The sequence below is a fragment of the Artemia sp. Qi Xiang Cuo genome, chromosome 3, assembly GCF_049724085.1.
Source record: "Artemia sp. Qi Xiang Cuo chromosome 3, ASM4972408v1, whole genome shotgun sequence".
Taxonomy (NCBI): Eukaryota; Metazoa; Arthropoda; class Branchiopoda; order Anostraca; family Artemiidae; genus Artemia; species Artemia sp. Qi Xiang Cuo.
Window position 1 is genome coordinate 48,317,686 of NC_142796.1, and position 24,720 is coordinate 48,342,405.

The 24,720-nt window shown below is 36.3% G+C and overlaps 1 protein-coding gene and 2 pseudogenes across 3 annotated transcripts in view; all 3 read right to left on the reverse strand.

Annotated features, from left to right (window-relative positions):
• LOC148954204 (serine/threonine-protein phosphatase 2A regulatory subunit B'' subunit gamma-like) overlaps positions 1-24,720 on the reverse strand; it is a 251,242-nt gene that overhangs the window by 123,671 nt on the left and 102,851 nt on the right. The gene's annotated exons all lie outside the window — the stretch shown is intronic.
• Positions 11,477-12,241, reverse strand: LOC148954207 (uncharacterized; annotated as a pseudogene).
• LOC148954208 (stomatin pseudogene) lies at positions 18,259-19,127 on the reverse strand (annotated as a pseudogene).

Consider the following 24,720-nt stretch of genomic DNA (forward strand, 5'->3'; position numbering starts at 1 on the left):
AAAATTCATGGTTTTTCAAGTGAGAAAGTTCCTGTTTTTCAAATTCTCACTGACAAAAACCATAAAACATCCATAATTTGATGTTGACATCCGAGAAAAACATCAAATAAATCGAACAACACACATAACCATCCATGAAAACAACCATAAATGTGACAAAATTCATGGTTTTTCAAATTCTCACTGACAAAAACAATAAATCATCCATATCCATCCAAGAAAACAACCATAAATGCGAGAAAATTCCTGTTTTTCCATGTGAGAAAATTCATGTTTTTCAAATTCTCACTGACAAAAACCATAAAACATCCATAATTTGATGTTGACATCCGAGAAAAACATCATATAAATCGAACAACACACATAACCATTCATGAAAACAAACATAAATGTTAGAAAATTAATGGTTTTCCAAGTGATAAAATTCCTGTTTTTTCATTCTCACTGAGAAAACCATAAACCACGTGGTTCTCGTGCCAATATATGGTGTTAAAAAAAAGTTGTAGGTGGCAGCAGGGGTGAATCGTGGGGTCAATAGGGTCACTTCTACTCATATAGTATTGGTTATTGGGAAGTATACAGAAGTTTTCAGGGGGAATTTTGTCTGGTAATGGGGGTGGGGGTGGGTTGGGGGTTATATGGGAGGATCTTTTCACGAAGGAAGTTTTCATGGGGGACGGGACATTGCTATGAAGGGGGCGCCGGATTTCCCATCATTATTTAAAAAGAAATCAAAAATTAAATATAAAAAACAAGTTTTTCAACTGAAAGTAAGGAGCAACATCAAAACCTAAAACGAACAAAAAAATATTAGCTATATGATCGGGTTCACCTTCTAGTCAATGCCCCGCTCTTTAAGCCAAAGATTTCTTAGTACTTTCATAAGAGCTATTTGTTTTAATTAACGGCCTTTGTGATTAAGGGGTCATTTTTAAAGAGTTGGAACAAAATTCGTAATTTAGCTTAAAGAGCAATATATTGGCTAGGGGGCGAACCCCCTAATATACGTATTAAAAATATATGAATATAGAAGTTCGTTACGTTAGTTAATTCTTAAGTTACGTATATTTAATATTCATAAAAACGTTCTTAAATAAAATTCAACAAGTTTCGAGAAAGCCATTTAACCAAATAAAATTAAAATGGACATGCAAATTTCGTTTTAATTATTCATGCACGGTGAGCCAAAATCAAAGCCTGCATTAATTAAAAAACGTTCACAAATGAAATAAAAAAAACAAGTTTTTTTTAACTGAAAGTAAGGAACGACGTTAAAACTTAAAACAAATAGAAATTATTCCGTATATGAAAGGGGCTGTCCCCTCTTCAACGCCTCACTCTTTACGCTAAAGTTTTTTTAGTGCTTTCAAAAGAGCTATCTATTCTAATTAAACGGCCTTTGTGATTCAGGGGTTTTTGAATTATAACTTTTTTTAACTTTTAACGTAAAGAGCGTGGTATTGACTAAAGGGAGAACCCCCTCATATACGTAATAACATATACGTAATAAAAAACAATAAGAAAACAAGCGATACGGCTCAATAGTAATCACCGGCGGATCTAGAGGAAAATCTTGGGGGGGGGGGGCCGCGCCGGACACAGGGCGCCAAAAACTGATTATACAGGACTAATTTGATAGCTCTTTATTTATATGAAAACACTGCCAAATATGCTCATAAAGGTAAAACGTAGCAAAAGAAAATAAAAACAGTACCACACTACACAACTAAACTCAATCGGCGAGCTTTTCTGAGAGCGAACATATCGATAGCATCGTCTGTTTTCGGCAGTTCGTTTCTGTAAGTCTGCATGAGTAGTAGAGCCTCCAACCTCTCTTCAGTCATTGTGCTTCGTGTTGATGAACATGTCCTGTCAACCTTTGAAAACATTCGTTCTGCTTCACAGGTTGACACAGGAAGCGTCGCGAGAATTGTCAACAATGCGAAGATGTTGGGAAATACATTTTCCTGACAACTGTTCAGCGCTGAAATAGCTGTTTTCGGTTTTTGCACGGTTTCCTTAGACCAATACTTGTTCCAAATCTCGAACTCGGTTTTAACGTCTATCTCCGTACCCACGAGCAGCTCCTTGTACTTTTCGTACCCTGGCTGAACGTCCTCCCAGCGTTTGCCATTAACCACAGCCGGTATCAAAGCTGAAAGTTTTGCAGCATTCGTAAAATGGCAGCTGAACCGCTCCGTAAAATCAAGCAGCATGGCGTCCAGGGCTGGAATAAATGCCGCCATCCTATAATGACTTTCTGGATCCATCTTGGGTACCCCTGCCCGGTATGTAAAACGTGAAGCTATGCGTGGCTGCGTTACCTTGATGGTAGCATCAATCTTTTCGGCCATTTTCATAAGATCTTCGTAAAGCAGTCTGAATTTGGTTTCGGCATGTGATCGCATATCTTCCAGCATTGCCTTCACGCTGCTAATGAGGGACAAGGCTCTCACGAGGTCACCATCCTTCTGTTGTAGTGACTCGGCCAAAGGTTTCATGATCGACGAAAACGAATTCAGGCAAACCAGTCCTACGAGTGTATCTGATTTTTCAATGCAGGATCGTAATGCATAAGCTCTGCTACTTGCCTCTCGATCGTGCCATCCTTCCATCTCCTGCAGAGCAGAAACGATCGACGGAAGGGAGTCCCAAAACCTGCTGATTGCTTCGTGTCTCTCTACAAATCTCGTGGTACAAAGACTGACGAGTGTCTCTGTTTTAGCTTTGTCCGCGTTAAGATGCTTTTTTAGAAGTCTTGTTCTCTTGGCACTTGAGCTGAAGTGAGAAATTGTGTCTTGAACAACGTCTTGGGCATTGTGCAGAATGGGAACTGAAACTATCTTTGAACATGAGAGATTTGTGGCATGGCTCACACAGTGGAAGTAATCTGCCAGTTCACACTGGCGTTTAACTTCAGCAGCAGCACCATTTGTCAAGCTTGCCATGCTAGCAGCTTTGTCGTATCCTTGACCAACGCACTTTGACAAATCCAGATTTGACTTCCTGACCTCACTCAACAGCAGCTTCCCGAGGCTCTTGCCGTCTAGCTTCTCTTCGATGCTTCTACCGTCGTCACTTTCCTCATCTCCAGCGAGTCTTGACAGGGTTTGAAAGGCATCGACAACTGCAAAAGGATCTTCTCGAATCACGTATCCCTGCTCGGTTTTACACACATAACGACAAACAATGACCATCAGCTCCCTGGTCTGCCTGTCTGTTGACTCGTCCGCAAGAAGACACCAAACCGTTGCTTTGTTTGCTTTTCTCACTATTTCGGTTTTTATCATTTCCCCAATTGTTCCAATCAGTTCATTCTGGATCTGTTTACTCGTATATTAGGCGTTGCTCGGTGCATTTTCAAGTAAATTTTTAAGTTGCAAGTCTCCACTCTGAATCCGATACCGAAGTAGGTGGCGGAAATTCCCGTCGTTTACTGCTGTAATGACATCAGAGTCTTGGATATCAAGTTTGCCATCATCACGGTGGCCACGAAGGGGGATATTCTGTGCCCCGCAAAGCTTGACAGTTTCAACAACGCTTCTCAAGAGTGCACGGTTCTGCTGTATTTGCTTGACCCCTTCACAGTCCAGAGCATTCCTGATATCTTGATCTTGACTACCGCGCAGAAACGTTGTTAGCAGCGCGGCAGCTTTTTCCTGGCAGTGTTTGTGAAACTGTGCTTCAGCATGGTTTGTCAGCGCACCATCTTTCCCGGTAAGTTTCGAATAGTCTTTTAGCGGTTTCAAGACCAACTTTCCCATTTTTTGCCCTCCGCCGCCTCCAGATAAAGCCGACCATCCTCCTCCGCTTTCGTTGGTCCTCATCAAAACACAAACACTGCACCAAAGGCCTTCGTGGTCTGGATGACGACTCACTGCGAGCCAAGGATACCGGGAAAGATGTTCAGTATTCAAGCGACGCTTGACTTCGCCACCTTTTCTCTTTTGTGTCGAGACTGGAAGATCAGATTGGTTCTTCGGCTTCCACCTTTCGTTCATAAAAAACATAATTTCTCCAGAAGACAACTGATTTCGCTCTTTTAGCGCTACTGCAATACCAAAGTCATTCGACGGCGTGAAGTCAGTTTCAGGCGAAAAAATAGCGCTTTGATTCTGCTGCGGGTGCGGGGACTGTGAAATCAGTTTTGGGCTATGTACCACCAAGGTTTGAGTACTGCTTCTTGATCCTTCAGTCAGCTTATCAGTGTGTGTCGTTTCGCCGAAGTTTGTTATGAAGGCCGTCTGTGAAGTGGACGGAGTTGTTGGTGACAGTTCGTTCTCCTGGCTGAATGCGTTTTTGTGCATTCCGACCGTCGACTCAGAGTGGGCATCAGAAGTTGCCGTCGTCTCAACATCTAACAAAAAAGTTTCTCTTTTAAAGTTTGCACAAGACATTTATTGTAAACGTATATACACTTTGTATAATGGCTTGCTTTAGTAGATTTAACTCTCAACATGGTGAAGGCAGAATTGGAACTAAATTTGAAAATAAACTGAATCAGCAACATTAACTTTAAACTCCCCCAACAATCTTGAACTTTCATACCCCAAAACTATTTCTAGGAAACCCGGACTTTAAAATAAAATACCACCCTAAACATCACTAATTTAATTTGCAACCCCAAGAACCGATCCCCGACATATGCTAACAAATATTTTTCAAGAGCTGAAACCCGAAACAATTATCACCGAAGTTTACAAGGCTAAAGAGAGAGTTTTAACTGCAAGAATTTGAAAGATAATTTCAGAGCTGACACAGTGTGTCGGTAAAAATACTGCTTTAAGCCAATATCATAACCGTCAGGCGAGACGAGTGGGCTGGTAAAAATCAGGTCAAACGCTTCGGACAAATTGCATACGAAGAACACTGTACAAGAGGGACCGTATGCAATATATAACAACAAAAGCAGCTGGTACGCGATGAAGCTTGACAAATGAGCCTTATCAGGAAAACTATCCGACAATGGGCTAAAGCTAGAAATTAGAAGTGTTGATACCCACTTTAAACGACACTCCTTCCTTATTGTTCTATCTTTAAAAGCTTACCTTTAATCTGATCTTTCTTGGCAAAATAATCAGAGATGTCCCTAGATCCTTTACGGCTTTTCGCCATAATTATTTGTTTCTTCTCTGTTCTATATTCATGCCCTGATTTTTTTTTTTCCGATACATTTTAAATGCGTTTCCGTCTAACTGGTCTAACACACAGAGCAAAATTACTCCGAAGGCAGTGGCAGTGTCGCTTACGCCTAGCCTCCCGCCGGTTGGATCTAACCACCCACGCAACTCCCCAAAGACATGCGTTTCTCGTAAGCATTCACAAAATGTTTTGCTCGTTTAGCACGTCCCAAAAATAAACCCAATAATCATGATTCGTGCAGTGTCGGATTTGAACTTTAGATAATGTGATAAAAAGAAAGTAAAAAATGACGGCGTATCTGATTTTTTTTTTTTAGCGTAGGCCTTAGTTGAATCATTCACAAAAAAGGGTCGTTTGCACGATGGATGAGTGGGCGACAGAAAATCTTGGGGGGCCCAGGGCCCCCCCCGGCCCCCCTGGATCCGCCGCTGATAGTAATTGAAACTTTTAAAAACGGAATTTTGATGTCAATAAATGTATCAAAAGAATGGACTTATAATGCTGATTCTAAATATATAAATTTTATTAAGTTTAGTATTACTCATCAAAAGCTACGAGCCTAAGAAAATTTACCAGATTTTTTAAAGAGGGGGGAAACATCCCCTACAAGTGAAAGAATTTTAATGAAAATCCCACCGTCAGATTCAGCGTATCACAAAACCCTATTACATAGGTTTCAAGCTCATATCTGCAAATATCTGCAACTATATCTGCAACGTATTTTTTGCCAGAAGAAAAATATACCAATATAGAAATTCATTTTATAAGCTAATTTGTAAATTACATCAGAATCAAAATTAGAGACAACCATTTAGAAAAAGAAAAGTAAAACTCGTATGTCAATTTTGTTTAATTATTCAATGACGGCGATCCAAAATAAAAGTTGCATTAATTCAAAAATGTTCAGAAATTAAATATAAAAAACAAGTTTTTTTAACTGAAAGTAAGGAGCGACATTAAAACTTAAAACGAACAGAAATTATTCCGTATATGAAAGAGGCTGTCCTCTCAACGCCTCGCTCTTTACGCTAAAGTTTGACTCTGTCTCACAACTTTATTTTTTAAAACAATAAAAAACTTTAGCATAAAGAGCGAGGCGTTGAGAAGGGGACAGCCCCTTTCATATACGGAATAATTTCTGTTCGTTCTGGATACTCTCTCCCAGTAACTTCATATGTCCCCCAAACCTTTGTCCAGCAATCCTTATTATTTCCTGCAAACCTTATTCGTTAAGTGACGTACCCAAATTTCATCGTCAGTTACCATCAACGCCAATTCTTCAATTGATTATCACAGGGGAGAGGACCCAGAAGGAACTGATTAATGATTCGTTCAAACTTTTAGCTGATTTCCCTGTACCCAAATCGTTTTCAAATGCCTTTGAATTTTTGGCCATACATGATTTCAAATTGTACCAAGGGACAATTCGTGTTTTAATTGATATATGGTCTTGTTTCGATCGATGGAGATTGAGTGGCGAGTTCAGCCAATTTTTCTTTATGACTGGCATCATCGAATGTGCCAGAACCTGATTCTCTGCTTTTCTCAAATTTACATTCGTGAGAGAGATAAATTTTGTCCTATTAACTCCAAGAGAGATTTAATCTCTTTTTGGGAGGGGGAGGAGCTCTTTGGAGAACTATGAAAGATTGACGATTCGCTCAACAAACAACTGGGTAGCCAGTTGTGACCCCTGTTACCGAGATTTTGCCTCTCTGATCAGGAGTGTTGGTGGATACTCTCTCCCAGCAACTTCATATGTCACCCCAACCTTTGTCCAGTAACCCTCGTCGTGGTTTTATCACTTCATGGGAATCGACAATTATTTCCTGCAAACCTTATTCGTTAAGTGACGTATCCAAATTTCATCTTCAGTTACCATCAACGCCAATCCTTCTATTAATTATCACAGGGGAGAGGACCCAGAATGTACTAATTAATGATTCGTTCTAACTTTTAGCTGATTTCCCTGTACCCATATCGTTTTCAAATGCCTTTGAATTTTTGGCCATACATGATTTCAAATTATGTCAAGGGGCAATTCGTGTTTTAATTGATATATGGTCTTGTTTCGATCAATGGAGATTGAGAGGCGAGCTCATCCAATTTTTCTTGATGACTGGAATCATCGAATGTGCCAGAACCTGATTCTCTGCTTTTCTCAAATGTACATTCGTGAGAGCGAGAAAATTTTTATTTTAATCATGTTAAGCATGATTATTTTCTGCTAATCTCATGGAATTCATTTCAAAACCTCATGCGGATGCCATATGATATAGACCATGGTGGTTCTACAACAGAGACTTTTGGATGGTGACAGATCCAGAGCCAAGTGGTGGAAGCACAGACAATGGTTGAAGAAAAAAAGGCAAATGGATTTTGTAAAGTTGAAGTTCAGTGTTTATTTTTGTAAGGGTGGACCAGCGTGGCGCGTGGGTGGACCAGCGTGGCGTGTGGGTGGTCATCTATCTTACGGGGGAGGTGTTGGGGTTTCAACCTTGTTTCTTTTTTTTACATATAAATGACCTGTTTTCGTTTCCGTAATTACATCTGCTTAGATTTGCCTGTAGCATAATTTGTAATGATAAGTTAAAGTCTCGCTGCTAAGCTATAGTAATCTTGCAATAGGTAAGCTTTCAAGCTAAAGTCTATTTTTTTTTCTTCATCTGGGCCATTGAAAGACAATATTATTCAAAAGAAGCCAGGGAATTGAACTTCTATTTAGCTGATTTGTCCAGGCCAATCTAAGGTCCACCCCTAAAGGAAGTGCTTTAGCACAGAAGTGGTGTTTTTGTTAAGTAGTCTACATAAAGACTTCGTTTAGGGAATGTGTCTTGAGAGTTTATAAATGTATGTTTTGTGACCTTTGGAAGAATACAAGTGAGCTATTTTCTACAGCCGTGTGAGATTATTTTTCCAGGAACCCAGGCAGGGTAGGAAAAGAGTTTGCCAGAAATACCGTCATTTAGTATATCGACAGGGGGGCCCGCTTACCCTCTAGAGATATTTTGGTGACCCAGGTAGAGCACCCTTGGACTAGAGAGTGGCCGCTTGACCGTTCGATCCCGTTACCATACCCTGGGACAGGTTATACCGTAATAGTGTATTAAAATGCTCTATATCTATGGTGGAGTAGTGGTGATCGCGAGGATCTCCATTACAATATTTGGTGCCAGCGAGGTTTTTCACTCCAATAAAGGTGTGCAGCACCATTTCCGCGCCAATACAAAATCACGAGAAATGCTACTATTGAGCCTATCAGATGCTTCTTATGGTGACCAAGAACCAAATAGATACTACTGGGACGCGGGTACGAAAAGAAGGAAAAAAGCCAGAAAATTCCATCTCAAGCTTTTCCAAAGCTAATTCTCAAGCTACGAGTTTAGCTCTTGTTGAATAAAATAGAAAAAAAGATATATATTCGTTTAGAAGCGATAAACCTTGGTTCTATGAATTATATCTGTTAAACCAAGTATTATGCAAAAAATAATAATATAGATGGAAAATACCAAAGCTTTATAATTTAACAGCCAGGGGTTCCAAGGAACATAATGAAAAAGACTAAACAAATTCAGAAAATTATAAAAAATTTCAATGATACCTCAATATTCGAGAATATTAAAGGAGAACAGCCCAGATTTTTGACAAACCTTGTAGATTTAAAAGAAAACATGAATATAGATTATACCCCATATTCCAAACAGAAGCGGAAAAAATTACTTGTTATAAAAACATATTAGCTTCGACATGTGGAAATTTGGTAACTACTATCATCGCTTTAGGATTGATTGTATATGCAAGTAAATATTGCTACCATATGAAGTATCAAAACCGTGGCGGGAAGGAAATTACACCGCCCTCCTGCACGGGATGTCAAGAATAATGGAAAAAAGAGTAACTACAAATTTTAATTCAATGGTTAATAGTTTTAACTGGTTTAAGAAATTTTCGTTAAAACCGTTTTTGTTCACTCATGACAAAAAAGTATTATATTGGAAAAAAGACTAATATATTTTCAAGTAAATTTGACGTTTAAAGGAACCGTTGAAGTTGGTATTAAAAATAATTATGGTAAAAGCAATATCATTGTGAAATAAGGTATTAAAAGTCAATAGTTCCTCACGAAGCTATTAATTGGTTTCCTGAGAGAGAAAATCATCATGAAAAAAAAATCTTATGTGTGAACCACAAACATTTTAAACCATAAATAGGGAAATTAAAACGTAAAAGCAAAGTTATATGATAAATCAAATTATTTGCTAAAAAAAAATGTTTGTTTTAATAAACATTCAACTTTTAATTTTATACTTCATGTATCAACATAACTTCTGTTAGTGTATAAAACATAACTTATCAACACAAATATATTGAATTAGTATGTTGAGTTTTTAGTTTGAAAAAAAAATTAGATGGCTAAAGAAGAATAACCCTTGAGCGCACGTAGGGCATAGCGCATAGACGTAGTGTGAGTTTTTGAGCGCAAGATAGCGCATAGAATTGTATTTGTAAACTCATGTTATTATGAAATGAATAATCAAACCGCTCTCCAGAAAAGAGACTTATCTAGACCAGAGCGGAAAGAAACAATGGGTTTTATAACCCATTGTTTTAACTAATATTTAATCTTTCATTACCTTAAATTGCATCTTCTAGCAACTAAGGTTGAAGAACCTGTAGATGTTGCCAGGTAACATTGACTCAATATTCATATTACAGTTCATGATGGATCATCACTATTTACATATATACAGGACAGTTTGGTTTCATTGCTGCATCGAGAAGTTCCAATGGGGGGGGGGGGAAGTGCTCCCCCTCCCTCCCTAGATTTTGAAAATTACTGGAATGTTGCTGCTTCCCCCCCCCCTGTTTTAGGTGTGCTTGCTCAATGTTTTTTTTGTTTCTTCATTAAAAAAAATATTTTTGGCCCCCCCCCCTCCTACATTTTTGTGAATTAGCACTGTTGGTTGGGTGTCTACTGTTGGTAGGGTCTTTACCTTGATAAATTTGGGGACTGATAGTTTTTCTGGGTTTTTAGTAAGTGTAAATGTTATTTTTTCTTAGATTTTTTTGAAATGTGGTTTCAGACCATGTCTTTCCTGAAGCCATGCTGACCACCAAAAAGAAGGCTATTCTTGGTCATATGTGCTATGATTGCATCATTGACTATCCCTTTGAGAAGTTTTGCCACAACCAAGGTCGGGCTAAAGGGTTGATAGTTCTCAGGCTGGGTTCTAGATCCTTTCTTTAATATCAGAGTAATTATAGCTGTCTGCCTATCTGCAGGTAGGCTACTATTCTGACGGGACAGCTTGAATAGTAAACAGAACAGCTTGGCTACTATATCTGCAAGTTCTTTGAGGAGCCTGGGATGTATACCATCTGTGCCTTTAGCGTTGTTGGGGTCTAGTTTACTCAGCCTTTTCTTAATCTTGTCCATTGTGATGTAAATTTTTGGCATTGGGTGCTCAACCACCCTGGGGGGTCCACTGAGAAGTTGGAAGCAAATGTTTTGTTCAGCAAATTTGCAATTAGCTGATGCATATCTCCAGAACCTCTTTGGGTTGTCTTTGATGTTCAATGCCAAGTTATCTTCATAATCAGCTATGAAGTGCCTAATCAGTTGCTTCAGTTTATTCCTTACTCTTGCAAAACGATCCCAGTGGTGTATGCATTTGCATATCTTATGCTTTGAAAAAGCCTTCTTCTTATGGTTCATAGCCCTTTTAATAAGCTGGTCCAGGTGTGGCAGTGTTTTTGGTGCCTTGACAAATAAACTTGAAGTGCATGTTGTCTCAGCTTACAGCAGAGTGTTCTTAAAATTTTGCCAGGCTAGCTCAATGTCTCCCTCAACAATCAATTGGTCCTATTCTGCTGCCCATATTCTCTCCATGATTTTGCTGTAGTTGGTGTAAGTTTGTGTAGTAAAATTTTTTGTTTGTTGACTAAGCAGCAAGTCATGGCAGATACAGACATGGTCACTGGCACCAATGGGAGGGAGGTACTCAGTGTTCACTAACAATCCTGCGTTGTTAGTGATTGTCACATCTAGTAGGGATGGCATCTGGTTACTCTTTTTTTGGGTCAGTTATTCTATTACATGATATAGGCTATTGCTACCCAAATATTCAACAAATGGGCTACTGACAATAGAGCTTTGTTGATAACCTAAGCCCTCAACCCATTTGACATGCAGTAGATTCAGGTCTCCAAGAAGAATTAAGTCCTGATTATCAGGATTGGATGCTTGTTCAGCCAACTGAATTAGAGCTTGGTAAGACCCAAGGGCATCTGAGCAAATGCGGCTTCTATATTTGCAACCTATCAGTAATGGTTTTCACTCATTAATGATACTGACAAAAATACTCTCAACCCATGGGGAATAATCATGATTGAAAGATAAATCTCTAACCTGTATTCCCTCCTTTATGTAGATTGCAGTGCCTCTCCTGTGGTTAATTGATAGATTTGAGAACAGGCAATATCCAGGTATCCTGATATGGTTTTCTACCAGTGGGTTGCTGGAGTTCTTAGGGATTAATTCACAAATACACAGTATATCATAATCTTTAGTGGTGGCTGCCAGTTTCAATTCTGGAGCTTGTTTGTCAATGTATCAATGTTTGTGTAAAACAGCTTCAACACTTTCTTTCCACTGACTGGGATGTTATTATGTATCACTTTTGGTAAACTTTTGTAACTAATGTTTGTTGAGCTAGAGCTTGAGCACAAATGGAAAGCATTACTATTAGTGTTATGGAAAGCATAACACAAACACTACTAGGAAATGAACTATATTCAGTTGGGCTTGTTTCAGTGGGCAGTGGAGTCAAGGCTCCATTACTGCCCTGGCTTTTGAAGTCTGATTCTGTTTTTGCTTTTTTCTTTCTGCCTTTGTGCGATGAAAGTGAAACTGCATGTCTCCCTTCAGGTCTCTTGATTTAGTCACAATCTCCTTTTTAACCTTGTAACTGTCTGTGAGGAAAAGAACAGGCCTAGGGTAGTCACCTGGTTTTGGAGAATAGTTTCCAAGTCGCTGTGGCTTCAGAATATTCATAGATGGCAGGTTCTATAATTGGGCAAGATGGTCCTGAACAAGCATTTGAATGTCAGCAGCCTCTTCACATGATTCTGGTATTCTATATGCAACAATGTTAAGCAGATATTTTTGTCTTTCTCTTTCCTCACAATTAATTTCTCTCACATCACTTTCAAACTTCTTACTCCTGTCACTATGAGACTGGCTTAGCTTCCTTGTAACCATGTCTTCTATTTTAGTTTCCACTTTGGCTAGGGAACATTTGCTTGTGACATCACTTTCTAAGTTCAAAATTTTACTATTCAGGTTGACTAGCTCTTTCTTGAGATCTTTTTGGAACTGATTAAGCAAGACAGTCACAGATTTTGAGACAGTTGTTTCAATTAGATTTTGGGTATTGTCTGAGCCTAGGCTGGAGTTTCCACTAACCTTACAAACTGGGCAAAACCATTCACACGTGAGACTATCACTCATTTTTCAGAACAGTGAATATTCTTGCTTTGAGATCCTGTTACACTCTGTGCATAACCATTTTTCACAACCACCACATGATATGGCTGAAGACTTCATCAAGTTGAACCGGACAGCTCCCACATGACTCCATAGATTATGGCTGCCAAGCTGTTTTTCTGTATATTTTTCAGAGATAGAAGGGAGCAATTGTAAATAATCAAGAGCTGTATTGGTAACAGCCAGATTTTAGTCCTGAAACTGCTGGGGATAGGTAATTTATGTATTGCACTTCCCATCAGTCCTATCTACTGTAATCTCAAAGGCAAAATTGTGACAAAGACATGGCTGCTCATCATGATTAGAAAACTCCAAAGCTATCCCAAAACCCAGCTGCAATGGAGATATAACAGTTTGTCCCTCACCTCCTGTAAATAGCCCCAATTTCTTGCAGTTATCTTCTTTGTTTTGTAGAACTTAAAGTGTTAATCCTAGTGAATCTCCTACTGAAAATGAACTTAGTGAACTCTTCTTGTCATGTGATAGTTTGAGTAACTCAAGCTTTGTTAGTGTGGTTTCTGAAATTACCCCTGCACCACCTGTGTCAAATGTGGTAACAGCTATGGGGCCTTTGCCGCTGGACAACAGATCATGAAAGTCTTGGAACAGTGATACCCCACATGTCATCTCTAGCAACATTGATTCTCTTACACACAAGCTTCTGGATGCCCAAGTGCTCTTAAAAGTAGAAGAAGAAGATATTGCTGGATTAGTGGAGATTCTGCCAAAATTTACTATGATTCTTGTTACCAAAAGTTTGTTGTAGATATCTGGATTTCAGTGTCTCACTGATCTGGGGCAGCCAAACTGCATAAGAGAAGGTTGCTGTCTACATCAGAGATCATGAAAGTCTTGGAACAGTGATACCCTACATGTCATCTCTAGCAACAGAAGAAACTTTTGGACATCAGAGAAGGCTTCAAGGCTAGTCCATCAGATTGGAAAACATCCTATATCACACCAATCCAAAAAAGGGCTTCAAAGCTCTTGCAGAAAATTACTGTCTCGTCAGCATCACTTCTGCAGTTGTAAAGGTGCTTAAGAGATTTGTCAATGGAGCTCTATTTCAGCACTTTGAAGCTAATAATATACTCACTTCCACTCAACATGGCTTCAGATCTTTGGTATCCGTTGATAATAACCTAATACAGACATATGAGTATGTCACATCATTGTTAGATAAAGATTTCTCTATTGACATGGTGCTACTGGACCTCTTAAAGTATTTAACAGGGTATTTCATAAATTATTCATCATCAAACTAAAAGTAGCAGGTGATGACAATGATATTGTCCAGTGGATAGTTTCCTTTCAGAAAGAACACAAGCTGCTGGAGTTCATGACTCTCAAGGTGTCCCTCATTTCTCCTTGTCTACAACTGTTTTAAGCAGCATTCCTCAGAGGATAATTCTTTGACCAAGTCTCTTCAACTTCTTTATTAATGATGCACCCAACCTTCTTTCAAACCTCCTCACTCTTTATGCTGCTGATTCAAAACTTGTTGGAAAAGCAGCTATACCCTCTGACCTGCAATCTATCCAAAAGGATCTTGACATTTTGGGACTTGGGCTGATACATGGCTCCTCTCTTTTATGCTGATAAATGCCATGTAATCCTCTTTAGCAATTACAATCTGCATCAGCAGTACTGTCGCCAAGCTAATCCCCTCTGTACAGTTTCTGAAGAAAGAGATCTTGGAGTCATTGTTGATTGTCAACTTAAGTTCAGCACCCATGCAAAATTTGTATCGTCGTTAGCCCTCCAATCTCTCGGAATTATCAAAAGGATTATCTCCAGCAGACGCCCCAAACGTAGTTATGAAGCTCTACAAGGCACTAGTTCACCCATGCCTGGAGGTTGGAATTTCCCTGGTGTCACCCTTCTTTAAAGAAGGACAAAGAAATACCAGAAAGAGTACAAAAAAGAGCAATCAAAATGGTCAAAGTCCCCAAACAAATGCCATACAAAGGACGTTTGTGTCGTTGGAAGCTTCCTACTCTCACATACTGAAGGAAACGTGGCAGCATGATTATGGCTCACAAAATAATTTCCAAAAATATTCTTCCTGATCTCCTTGGCCCCCGGAATGTTTGGTGACTAGAGGGTATTCAAAGAAAACCTTCAAGAAACACTCCTCAATGCAAGAAAGAAGCCATTTCTTCAGGCAGCAAGTAATAAACTTGTGGAATCAACTTCCTGAAGAATAAGTGGCTGCTGATTTAATGAATGCATAAAGGCAAATTTTTTATAATGAATGGTTACACCAGGAGTTCCTGTACAACTGGGAAGCTATTGAGTCCTCAACCCAAATGTAGCAAGCAAGTGTGTCAAATAGCCTTCAGTAGTCATCATGGAGCACTACAAGAGTCGAAAATTCTTAGATTCACACCAAGCTGCAATTGAAGGTAATAGACTAATAGTGCTGGTAGTTATAGCAGCAGTAGTAAATGTAGCCATTCCTGAGATATTGCTGATACACTTTTTTGACAACCTGCATGTACATAGTATGTTTCAATTTAGTTCAGCAACTCCCACAAAATTCAGCAGGAGTTTCATCTTAATACCCTTAGCCATTCCAGAGATGTTGCAGTTACTCTTTTTTGACAACCTGGATGCACACGATTTCTTTTAATTTAGTTCAATATACCCTGAAAATGCTAACATAATATACTCAGCTGTTCCTTAGTGCCTTTTGATTTAGTAGTAGTAGTAGTTGTAGTAGCAGCCCTGAAAGTTTCAACTTTGTGCCATCAATCATTCCTGGGATATTGCTGATATGCCCTTTCAACAACCTGGGTACACATAGCATATATTTGAGTTTTCTTTCATTGGCCTGACATCACATGTAAATACTGAAAAAACACAACAAAGCGAATATTTTGAAAGGACAAACGCCTTTCTTCTTTAGTGCGAAACGAAATAATGTATCCAAGAAAAGTGCAGAAGAAAAAAACAACAAAAAACAAACGCTGAAAATCAATGTGAAAACAACCAAAAACTTAAAAGATAAATAAAATTGAATAAAAGCCAAAAATTATAAGAATTAAAACCAAACACCTAACAACCATAAAAGCGAGTTATTAGCCAATATCCACGAATTGCACAAAATCCAAAAAATTATGAACTGCCATTGACGGATAATTCACTTATACACTTATATGCACTTAAAAAGCAGGAAAAAACCAGAAAATTTTGGCTCTGCCATTGCAGAGCACATCTTTGAAAACCCAGACCATACTATTTTGTTTAATCAAGCTAGCCTAATTTTGCATGACAAAGGTATTGTCCAGCACTACATAGAAGCTGTTGTAATTTATAAATACCAACATTTAGGTCTAGCTTTAAACAGAGATTCTGGTGATTTAAGAATAAACGAGTCATATTTTGGTTTTCTCAAAAGAGAAGCCGATACTTTAGTAATCCCTGAAATAAACCTTAAACCACTTGAACTGTCATTTAATCAAACACGTGAACAACCCCTTAGGTCTCAAAGGGTGTCTGCAAGAAATGCAATAATTAAAATCCGAAATCAGATGACATAGTTCTCCAACTTATTTAATTGCTGGCTTGTTTTGTTTTTGAGTGAATGAATTGTTTTCTTTTCTTGTATTCCTCAGTTGTTTGCTAGTATCCGTCGATGGCAGTTCATAATTTTTTGGATTTTGTGCAATTCGCGGATATTGCTGAATAACTCGCTTTTATGTTTGTTAGGTGTTTGGTTTTAATTCTTATAATTTTTGGCTTTTATTCAATTTTATTCATACTCTATGTTTTTGTTTTTTCCTTTGGTTTTTGGTTCATTTCACATTGACTTTCCGTGTTTGTTTTTGTTGTTTTTTTTTCTTCGGCCCTTTCTTGGATATATTATTTCGTTTCTTAATGAAGAAGAGAGGCGTTTGTCCTCTCGAAATATTCGCTTTGTTGTGTTTTTTCAGTATTTTCATTTGGCCTCTAAAAACCCCATTTTTGCTTGTTTTTCTTTCTTTATGTGATTTTAGTTTTTAGTGTGGAATTGCTAAAGTAATTATGTGATTTGCAAAATTATTTATGTTGTCTGAGTAATAATTTAATTTCTTTATTGAAATTAGAAAAAATCCTTAAAATATTAAATTTAGTTTTATTTTTTGTTAGGTTCTAACTACCCGACGCTTGATTTAATGTGTATTTTCATAAAAAAATCTATTTTTTTTATTTCAGTTTTCAGTTCTGAATCACTAAAGTTATTATGTAAACTGCAAAATTATTTAAGGTATCTGAGCAATAATTCTAATTTTTTAATTCAAACTAGAAAATACCTGAAAATTCTAAATAGTTTTTTTTTTTAGGTTCTAACTACTTGATATGTGGCTTTATGAAGTGATTTAAACGTTGATTATTGCAATAGAATGAGTGTTATAAGTAAATTGAAAACTGTTATTTTACACTGTTGGCGTTGTGGGAGTATTATATTACTTAGAAAGGAAGAAGAATGTGCCAGTTCTGAATATGAGATAGACTTTGTTCATTTTTGTAATTAATTCTTAATATTTTTACTTCTCGAATTATTTACCCTGGTCTTTTAAATATCTTTACTTTTTTTTCATGATCCTACATCTATTTTTGTGTAGCACAGTTTTCTTACAGTTGATATTTGGATGGCTTGGCTCTGATACTTTTCTCGGTTTTCTTTTTTTCTTTTTTTATTTATTTTTTTTTTATTCTCGAGACCATAATATATTTTCAACATATTTTCAATTAAATAATATGTTTTTACCTCATAGAATGACGTAACGAGTCATTTGAAGCAAAAATAAAACCAAACTAATTTTAAAATTTGCAGGTATTTTTCTGCAAAACCCCCGAAAATTACTACATTTTACATAACTATGTCTACAAGCTTCTTATAATGGTAAAAGCTCGTTATAAAAATATTGATTTTATTTTTAATATTTTTTTTGTTAATTACAAAAGCTCGTAGATGTGACAAATTCCTGATGTTAATAAAATGAGCTATAACATATGTTATACAAAAATAAAGTTTTTCGTAAGAAATTGATTGTATTTTAAAAATAATTTTTTTATGCAAAAGGCTTTAAACCACATCAATTTCCTTTAAAATGAGCCATTAAACAGCTCTCTGCGATGTTCCAGTGCCAAGCTATCTGAGGAGAAATAGAAAAAAGATGCCATATGTGTAGAATATTGTTGTTGGAGCCACTTTTTTTACCTTCAAGCCAATATACTATTTTCCTTGTTGTTCAAGGCAAGAGACGGCAAGTTTCTTATATAGGGGTCTTGGGCAAGGCGGTTCTAATATTGTACTTCTTGTTTTGATCTTACCCTTATTTTAGGAGTTACGGGCTATTGTAGTTTTTATTAAGGGACGTGATTGTCTCTTACTATGTTGCTAGCTACTGCTGCAGCCCGGATTTAAAATGATAAATTTTGGGTTACTTTTGGCCGTGGCTCGTCCTTTACTAGGCTGGCGCTACCGCTTTGACCACGATATTTCAATGTCTAACAAACTCTGACTATATTTAACAACAGAACAAATTATTTAGCACACAAATAAGTGGCTACAACATTTGAAATTATTTTTTCATTAGCGACCCAAGCAAATCCATTGGTAGAGGAAACACAATTGTCGATTTTTTTCGGCGGAAATGGTGGTGAGTGTCTGTAAATATCGTAGCTGAATGGCAGCTGGAGATTCAACAAGTACATCTGATGCATCTTTAAGAGCAAGCGCTGCATTTTGCTCTCCCTTAGCAGCAATAACCTTAGCATTTGCTTCACGTGTAGCCTCAGCCTCTGCTGCCATTGACCTCTGGAGGTTTTTTGGAAGTTGAACATCTTTAATTTCAACTCGCTCTGCCTTGACTCCCCAATTATTGGTTGACAAATCAAGTATCGACTGCATACTGTGTGAAATTTCTTCTCTGGATGACAAGATATCAGTCATTGCCTTAGTTCCCAGAACATTTCTTAGTATAGAGGCAGCAAGTAGCTGAGTGGCTTTCTTGTAGTCATAAATATTTGTGATTGCTATTGTCGCATCGGAGACTCTAAAGTATATTACAGCATCAACCTTCAATGTCACAGAGTCTCTTGACAATATCTCTTGTGGAGGAACATTAAATGACATGGTTCTCAGATCAACTTTTTTGAAACTGTCCATAATAGGGTTTAGGAGAAAAACACCAGGACCTTTGGGTCCACCTTTAGTCAATCGCCCAAGACGGAATATCACGATGCGCTCATATTCCTGAACAATCTTTATAGCCGAAAAAATACTGATGGGGAATGTTATAATGAAAGCAAACCAAGATAAAAGTACGATTAGCATTCTAAAAGGTCCTTTATTTGTCGAGCCAGCTGCAAAATTTTGCGGCTCTGGGCCCTCATTGCCTTTTTTAGTCAAACCAGCTTCAACATCGTTGTCAGGAGATATTGAAATCATGCTCTTTTCAATATAAAGTTATATCCATAAAATGACGCATCGAGTATATTTTATCAAACCAAAAATAAAACTAATTCTAAAATTTTCAGGCATTTTTCTAGTTTGAATTGAAACATTAAAATTATTGCTCAGGCACTGTAAATATTTATGCAGTTTACATAATAACCTTAGCGATTCTGAACAGATAACTAAAATAAAATAAAATTTATTTCGAATTTTCTTTTTTGCTATAGAAAAATAGCACAATGCTAAAGAGATGCACACCATAATAGTTAAGCCGAAAATGTTCGGTTCCAGGAGACAATTATAAGTTTGAATTGACAGATGAAATAAATTTATTTTATTTAAAATGTTCAGGAAATATTCTAGTTCAATTCAAAAATAAGATTTAGCATTAAAAACAAAAAAATACTGCATTTTATATAACTATAATGTATCAGTTTTCAATTCTATATGTAATTAAATACAAAAAACAAGTTTTTTTTTAATGAAAATGAATGAAAATTAACAAAAATTATTCTGTATATGAAAGGGGCTGTCCCTTCCTCAACGCCTCACTCTTTACGCTAAAGTTTTTTATTATTTTAAAAATAAAGTTGTGAGAAAGAGTCAAACTTTAGCATAAAGAGCGAGGCGTTGAGGAGGGGACAGTCCCTTTCGTATACGGAATAATTTCTATTCGTTTTAAGTTTTAATGTCGTTCATAATAAGTTCATAATTAACTTGCATAATTTACAGTCCTCGCCCTAGGGGCATATTATCCTTGGGGGCATAGTTATTGGACCTTTTGACTAGTTTGAACAAAATAGCTATCGAAACACATAGCATACTATTAAAACCACCTTGTCCAAAATTCCTATGAAGGAAACTTACTGTTCCTGGGCTTGACCAACAAGGAAAATCTATTGGCTTGAAAAACTACAAAAGTTGCGGTAGCCAGAATAATTCTCATCAACAGTATTTTTTTTTTCTCCACAGCTAGCGGGGCACTGGAACATAATAGAGAGCTGTTTAATAGCTCATTTTAAAGAAAATTGCTGTATTTGGAAATCTTTTTTAATTAACAAAAACAATTTTAATATAACATAATTTTTATACGAAAAAACTGCATTTTCATGTACAATATTGATAATTGATGTCATAATTGTAGGTAGTAACCATAGAAATAAAAAGTGAATGTAATATTATGATGTTAGCTATATTAAAAGTACAATAAATTATTATAGATAGGTATTAAAATACATTCTTTGTTAGTACGTGATTATGGTTTCATCTGAACGAGCTAAATGGAAGAAAAATCAGGCTTTAACCATGTATGACAAAAAAGTGAACGTAATATTATGACGTTTATATTTTAAACGACAATCTATAGCCCCTTAGTAACTGAAGTACTATGCATTATATTAAACAACAAACTATAGCCAATAGTAAGTGATTATATAAAGGATGGGTATAGTTAATTATAAACGGGGATTATTTAAGTTTCATTGGTATCATGGCTGTGCAGATAGCTGAAACCTAGTAAAGAGCAAACCACGACGCATATTTGGCTTAGTTAATAAATTGCAGTAAAACCAAAATAGTAAAAAAAAAAATTAAATTTAGTAAAGAATGAACTCTATTCTATTGTGACAGAAATATTAAAACATGAAAATCAACTTGGTGTAACTGATGAGATCATAGTTGCAGCCCTAGCTGTAACATAGTAAAAGGCGAACCATGGCCCCTAGTAACAAAACTTAAGGAATACCTTTTGGAAAACTGCCTAATTAGAAAAATTGCCATCTGACAATGATTCAGAAATAGTAACTATTTTTTCTATTTACCTTAAAATTAAAAGTTTTTAAACAAAAGAAAACTGTGGTGATTTTGAAAAAAATCTAAAATGCCTTGAAATAGACGTCTGATGGAATGTACATAAAGGACTGATATAGTTCATTATAAATATGGATTATTGAAGTTTCATCTTTATCATGGTTGTAGAGATAGCTGAAAATTTGTATATAACGTATCAGCAGAGTCAATTATAAATGGGGAACATGTAAGTTTTACCGGCATCAAGGTTGTAGATATATATGAATGCAAGCAAAAAACAAATTACACTATATACTGGAGATGCTTAACTGCCTGATTATCTGAGGATCGTCTCTTACTCTTCCAAACAAGAAAAAGCCATAGGCCTTTTCTTGTTTGTAATCATTTATAGTAAAAAACTAACTCTTGCAAACTTATTCTATATTATGAATGAATCCAACAGCTGATAAAGGAAAAGGCAAGGGAAAAAACTGCAAAATTTTGTAAATCTGGTTTGCAGCAGTAGCTAGCAACCTAATTAGAGACGATCACGTCCCATTGTAAAAACTATAATACATCATAGCTTCTAAAAATAGTGTCAGATCAAAACAAAAAGTACACTATTAGAACCGACTTGTCCGGAACCCTTATATAGGAAACTTACCGTCCATTGGCTTGAGCAACAAGGAAAATCTATTGGCTTGAAAAACAAAAAAGTGGCTTCAACCACAATATTCTACATCGACGGCATCCTTTTTCTTCCCATTTTATTTCTCTGCAGCTAGCAGGGCATTGTAACATCATAGAGCGCTGGTTAATTGCTTATTTTAATGGAAATTGGTGTATTTATAAACATTTAATGATTATTTACAATAAAGAACAAACGCTAGTTCATAATCATCAAAATATTAATTAATACCAGTAGTCTTAGCTTTAGTGGCAGTATTGTCATTGGGAAGCCTATCTAGGGTATGTTGCTACATTTAACTTCCTTAGCTGCTTCTTCTTCTGAGGATCGTCTCTTACTATTCAAACTAAGAAAAAAGTGTAGGATTTTTCCTATTTGTAATTTATCTATGAAAATCATTGGCAGCGCATCAGCAGTGCCTAAGTAAAGAGTGATGCGGACTATAGTAAGGAACAAACTCTAAATCAGGGTTGTAGCGGTAGCAGCAATCTAGTATATTATATTAAAGCCATATTGCTCTTTACATAGGCAATGCTAAGTGGTTGATTATGTGGGTATGAGCTGTTTAGGATGAAGGTAATAACAACTAATTAATTATAAACAATATGCTTCTCTGTAGCACCCATTATCTTTTGTCAATTTTTGGTTTCAGGACAATGGACGTGACAGAAGAAGGCAATGAAAAGAATCAAAACAAAGTGATAAAAAATTTTTATTACCCAGTCCATTCCATTCTGTCTGGAAGCACAAGTAATTCATTTCAACAAAAGCTGTTTGAAGAAGCTAGAACTGTTTTTCAACAAATTTCAAAGCCAGTTCAATTGTACCCGTGTACCAACAGTTCACGCCATCAGAAACCAAACCAAAACTTGTCAACTAATATCTTCGAAACTGTATGCAGTATTAAAGATTTTTTTTTACCAATTAATCATCAAGTGAGAGAAACTCAGAACTTAGATTAGGCCTAGGAAATATCAAAGCAAGTGCTACTTGTAGCCTAAATGGCTTTAAATTATTGAAAGAAAATCTGAATATCTTGTATTAAATTGAAATACGTGGAAGTTCAAAATTAAAACCAAAATACTACGTATAATCAATCCAAGGCATTTCTAAAACCGGAAAATAAATATTAGATCAACCAAGCTATCTGAATAAATTGATTATTAATGGAAATTAATTTAAACGCAAATGAATCAAATAGTTTCTAAAATAACTTAAAATCTAATTTAAATAAAGACACTAATATACATGCTTAAGCCATTAGTTTATCATAATAGAACAGAAGATACATATTAGAAAGGGTATGGCTCTGCGTTTTTCATATTGAAACAGCAGTTTATCGTCAATATGCAAACACGTACAAGACGAAAAAAACAATCAAACCCAATTGTTCGTCATACAGATAAAGCAGAAATTTCAGGCTATATTTCACATGAAATAAACCTCAATAAGTAAATTGAGGTACAACAGCAGAATGAACCACTAAATAAAAATGGCCTTATAAGCATGCTTTAAATTGTTTAAAAATTAATTTTCTTTAAATTAAAATGGGAAGAGTTGTTGACAACTCTTTTTAAGGGAGAGTACTATGGTAACTGCTTGTCCAATTAAGCAGAAGTTAATTTAATATAAAATAAAATATTTAAACGCAAAATAAAATCATGGGTTTTGGAAATACCACTTTACTACCATAAGAAATGAAATTTAACCATTGAAAACACCACAGATTTTGGAAAACTATTCTTGAATGTGGGGTATCAACGATATTGAGAAATAACCACATCCTTTCTTGTATACTTCTGTGGCCCGGAAAGACGTGTTTGACCTATGGTATAAACAATACATTATATAATATCGAGTAACTTTTCTATCTTAATTGTTGGGGTGACCTCTGGTCTGTTTCTTCAGGAATATCTTGGAATATCGTTAGTGTCTTTATGTCTTACAGTTTGTAATGGTATCTTTGTATTTGTTTTTTCTGTGAATTAAATAGTCGAAGTGATGTACGTATAGCCAGAACTTCTACCATTGTGTGTGAAGTTAAATAAAAGTAATCGTCTTACACCAAACCTCTCTACAACGCTATCTAAGTTTTTCTACTATGCCAGTAGGACGCCAAAATAATTAGTCAGGCCAAACCTAAGAGAACGCTACCCTAGCTTTAATCCCCCATAGAACTGTACGTATAGCCCCTTGAAGGCTCAGAACGCCCACTATTAACGCCACCTTAAGTTAATTTACTACAAATATGAGTTCGTGCTTTCACACTGGTCATTTAGAAAGAAAGTTTGATTTGGATTTCTTTTCGTTTTCAATATATTTGATATTTATTAACAGCTTTGAAAGAGGTTTACAAAGCGTCTTTTCGTCAGTTACAACTATTAAAAAAACCTCTAGTTTTTGAGAATTCAAGTTGGACACTTTTAGCTAAAAGTGACAAATTTTAGGATGCTCAAGAGATTCAAGGACCGAAAAGACCGCAACTCTGCCAAAGCAAGAAGTTTTAAATCTGAAAACCATGTAGGCATGGTATTTGTTTAGCCTTGTGTCGCATGATAAGGAGACATGTTAAGAAAACAATTCTTACTTTAAAATATGTAAAATGATCCTAGTTCTTATATTATCCAACGGGAGAACCTTTATCATCAAGTCTTTCCTATAAAAATCCTTCTTTTTCAAGCTTAAAAGAAAATGTTTCCAAAACCCATGCTAAAAGTACCACCCTGCTCAAGTCTTTTGAAATTGCTGCGGTAAACTGCTGCCAAATAAGTTTTTTTATAGATAGCGTTTAGCACGTGTGTAAAAAAACACGTTTAAAGAAAAAGTAGTGAAAAAAAAATTCCGTGCATCTTTTTAGGTTAGGTTTTTTTATATAATTTTTTTTTATATTATTTCATTTCTTTTCAATGCCGTGCATATTTTGTATTTTCGGTTTTTCGCCGAAAATACAACATTTTGATTTTCGCCACTGCTATTAATATTTTGTATTTACGCCACTGCTATTCGCCCTTAGCCACTGCTGTTTAAAAAAAAAATATTAAAAAGACCGGCATGAACGCTATCTATAAAAGAAATTATTAGGCAGCAATTTAAAGCGGCAATTTAAAAAGA